Below are 5,000 nucleotides of genomic sequence, written 5' to 3'. Positions count from 1 at the left end.
CAAGCATTAGTAAATATCCTAAGAATACGAAGAAATGTCCTTCATCTATATCAATGTTTAGTGAACAACTTTCATCACATACATTTAAGAATCACATCGGGAAGTGAAACATTCATCGAATAAACAACGCACGACGAGAAGCCAAGTCGAAGGTCATCACGCCAGCTAAACTCTTCCTGCAAACGAGAGAGAGAGAGAGAGGACGTGACGTCATCGGATCAAAAATATCTTCGCGTATATATACTAAAGCTAAGTACATCCTTTATTCATTCAGGTTTTTTTCAGTGAAGTGTTTTATGTCACAAGTCGATCGTCAATTATTGCTGGGGTCAGTTATATGTAATCTTAATCTTCCTTCATTAAAGGAATCTATATTCAACTACCAATTCTCGTCTGCTGAATTATTTTTCTCTGTGTGATAATTCCGTTTTCTTTCAGAAGTTCTCGGGAAATATCTTTGTTACATTAACTGTCTTAATATCATAATTTTGGTGGACTTTGTTATAATCTGCAACATATTTTTATTGTATAGTGCATATGCGTTTACGCAGTGGACGTGTGTATTCATATAGATATTTTGATAGGATCGCAGGGAATCATAGTGATAGGAAAAAAGTTAAAGTTTACATGTCGGCACCTGTGACTCCTGGACCCAGTAACCACACTCCCGTGGTAACTCTAGTGAGTGCAATAGCAGCTATCCTTCCTTATCAAGGTCGGGTCAATGGGTTCTTGCCTCAGAATGTCGAGTCATTGATCTCGTCAGTAGATGGTCATTTAAATGCAAAACGCATCACAGACCCATCTGTACAATTACAAGAAGCTAAAAGTTTCATAGACTTTGCTAAAGGAGATAAAAGCACGTATCTTAGAGGAGTCTCTTTCCAAGAGGCAGTTACATGGGAGGTTTTCAAAGTTAGGCTACATGCAATATATGGCGGTGAGGAAGCTTTAGACATAGTTTTGACAATAAGTAATTCCACATGGGTTACAGGAGATAACATCGCCGTGAAAGATTTCTTACGGCTAATGTATTTAACTTGCATGACAATTATGTTGCCAGGAGCTTTAGTGCGGTGTTTTGATAAAAAGCTAATGCCCGAAAGTACTGGACTAGATGTGTGTAAACAGGTAAAGAAACACATGTCCAAGTTTACTAACCTTGATCCCTTGCTTACTCAAGTTTTTGCAAAAAATTAAACTAAGCCACAACAAGTAAACGTAGTTAATAATAATCAAGCTGCAGGGATGACTTGTTACAATTGCAAAGGTCAAGGTCACTTGATTGCAGACTGTAGGACGCGGTTTTGTTCAATTCATAACAGTTCAACCCATTCATATAGTCGATGCTTCTCACGTAATCAACAACAGAATCCTATAAATACGCAAACAGTTTCCTATGGAAATAAAAAGAAAAATTCTCAGTTTAATGAAAAGAAACAGGTGAATGGCAATGCAGTTCAAAATCAAAAACAAATAAATGTGCTTTAAGTAACTCTGTTCCTGGGCCGTCTAGCCAGATCTCGCAAGGTCAGACGAATTTTTAGAATGTGCAAAGCAAAGCAAACACCACATAGTTAACTCCATTGGGGAAGAGAGTGATGTTGGGTCATTCATATCAACATCTTTTGTATCAAATAATCCATTTAATAATTCATCAGATCATTGTGAGGCAATAGATTTTCCTATGAAACACACGGCAGAATCCAATAAATCAGTGCAGGTTCGCGTAGATTTGCAACAAATTCACGCAATAATAAGCCAGAATAAGTTATGACGAACATTATATGCTGTAAATTTAAAACACCGATCCTTCACATTATTTTTTGACTCTAGTAGTCCACGTAATATCATGGATTTGAGGACTTATCACTTGTTATTTTCGAACTTCCCTATAGAGAAGTCCGGCGTAATGCTCTCGGGTATAGGATATAATGAATTAAATGTAATAGGAGAAACTCATGTTCAGTACAAGGTCGGTAAGCTCACGTTTCCTGATACCTTTATCTATATACAATACATTGATATGTATCCAGCAGTAATTATAGGATACCCGTCTATGGGCACTCAAAACATTACCTTAGCCCCTGCCAAACATGGCCTGTATATCAAAGGAAAATTCTATAAGTCTTCTAATACCTTGAAATCAGTTTTGGATAAAAAGGAGACAACAAATAAAACAGTAACGTACGTTGAAGAACAAATCACTTGTCTCATGAATCAAGAAATAATACCCGCGACCCAACAGAATTCTCGTTCACCCGTAATATCAGCTTGCTCGCAATCTATCGAACCGAACGTAACTTCGAATATAATAGTGCGAGTAAAGAAAACTTTGCCGGGATCTAAGATATTAATCCTTTCCGACACTCTGAAAACTAACGGATTGTCCGTCATACAAGCTATTTATACAGTCGGCTTACAACAACAATGTAATATTGAAGTCTGTAATCATTTGAATACCACTTTAGTAATTCACAAAAATCAACATATCTTGGATGTGGAAGTTTATAAACATCCTATTCTTACCATTGATGAGATCAATCACGCTCAATCAGTTGCGGATGAATCCCTTTTGCAAACTACAAAAAATAAAATCAATAAAAACATTCAAGAAGAGGAAACTCAGCAGAAATTTTTTGATCTTTTAACAAAATATCATGATATTTTCTCCACTACGGATGGATCGTTAGGTAAAACGGATATCATAGAACACCAAATAAGGTTAAAAGACAAGCAGAACATTTTCCATGTACCCTCGTACAGGCTCCCTATGAAATTCCAGAATGAGATAAATGATGAAGTAGGTAAAATGCTAGAAGAAGGAGTAATTAGAAAATTTAGCAGCCCTTATAATTTTCCTTCAATAGTTGTACCGAAAAAAGATGAAACATGGTGTATCTGCATAGACTTCCGTCGCTTAAATGAGGAAACGATCCCTGATTGATTCCCAGTGCCATGTACTGTGATATTTTATATTTGCTAGGTCAGAAAAAATATTTTACCAGATAGGACTTACTTAAAGGCTTTCAACAGATACCATTAGACTGCCTTCTGCACAGCCAGGGGACATTATGAATTTTTGCGTATGCCTTTTGGTTTACGTTGTGCTCCCATAACAATTACTAGAATTATCAACATAGTGTTTGGAGACTTGTTAGGGGACATATTGCATACCTATATGGACGACCTTGTAAACTTTTTTAATACCTTAAAAGAACATTTATGTAAACTGGAGCTAGTGCTACAGAGACTAAGACAGCATAATTTAAGGGTAAAGATTAGTAAGTGTTGATTTTTCAAAACAGAATTAGTCTATTTAGGCTTTACAGTGTCTAGTCAAGGTCTTAAAGTAATCCACGATAAGGTGTCGGCTATCCGTAACTTTCCGATACCTACTAATGTCAAGGGAATACTGCAATTTCTGGGGTTTAGTGGGTATGACAGGCGTTTTATACACACTTATTCAATAATAATAGCTCCCCTAACTGATCTTACGAAGAAGAGCGTAGATTTCATATGGTCAGAGCAGCATCAACAGGCGTTTGATACCTTGAAAGATGAACTGTGTAGTTCTCCTATCTTAAAATTTCCTGACTTCGGTAAGGAATTCTTCATTGCAAAAGACGCCTCAGACCTAGGAGTAGGTGGAGTATTGCTTCAGCAATATGACAAACAGTTTTTCCCGATAGCTTATTATTCACGTAAACAGAGACCTTCCAAAAGTAAATATGCAGTAATAGACAAGGAGGGGCTAGCTATTGTTAATTCACTAGTGCATTTTAAGTTCATAATATATGGTTAATACCGTCAAGGTTCTTACTGATCATAAGCCCCTAACCGACTTCTTTAAAGGCTTTAGTCACAGCCCCAAACGAACTCGGTAGCATTTGATCATCCAAGACTTTGGCGCGAGGATCGGGTATTTACCTGGGAAAGCAAATATCATTGCCGACGCATTATCACGCAACCCCGCGTCATCTTGTACGGAGCCATTAGCTGAATTAATAGATATATCAACATCCATGCATATTGTTAAAACTGTATCTGAACAAGAAGATCTGGGCTGGAGTGCTGAACTAATACAGACTGAACAAAGAAAATATCAGCAATTAGAAAAAATCATAAATGGTTTAAACGGAAATCCTAAGGAAAAGGAATATATAAAGTATACGCACCAGAATTATATAATCAACGATAATATTCTGTGTAGATCCGTGACAAGGAAAACCAGCAATACACCACATGTAACTAACGACCATGTAGTGGTACCAATCTCACTTATACACACTGTCCTAAATTTGTTGTATGCAAATCCTTAGTATGGCCAACCCGGGGTTCTCCATAATGTCACAGGAAGCCAAATCATTATTTTATTGGCATACGATGCTTACTGATATAAAAAACTCATAAATAATTGTCGCACTTGTCAGGAAAACAAAGGGCACACGAAGACACCTGTCAGCCTAGGGGCTTATCCCGTGCCCAATCAACCCTTTGAAAGAGTACACTTAGATTTATTAACAGGGTTTTGCGAGTCAGACAGAGGAAATAAGCACCTCTAAGTAATTATAGATGCTTTGACTCTATATACAGAACTAATAGCGCTTAAAACTAAAACTGCGATCGAATGAGCTAGGAAGTTCTACGAGTGCTACATTTGTAAACATGGAATTCCAAATATGATAATCTCTGACTCGGGTGGAGAATTCAATAATCATTTCCTCAACTCGTTGTGTGAATTCCTTGGCATAAAGAAAATCACTACCATGATCTATCACCCAGAGTCGAATGGGCTAGTGGAAAGAGCGAATAGGAAGGTTTTAAACGTATTAAGAGTTACACTAGGGGGATCAGGCCCCAACTGGGATATTGCCATACCTACGGTACCAAGTATTCTGAATCACTCATATCATGTATCTATTAAAATGTCGCCACACGAGGCACTGTACGGTACCCCAGCTAGAATGCCGTTCCATGTATTAATTAATGCCTACAAC

Source organism: Palaemon carinicauda, chromosome 5, assembly GCF_036898095.1.
Source record: "Palaemon carinicauda isolate YSFRI2023 chromosome 5, ASM3689809v2, whole genome shotgun sequence".
In the NCBI taxonomy this organism is placed as follows: Eukaryota; Metazoa; Arthropoda; class Malacostraca; order Decapoda; family Palaemonidae; genus Palaemon; species Palaemon carinicauda.
This window is presented reverse-complemented; position numbering follows the sequence as displayed.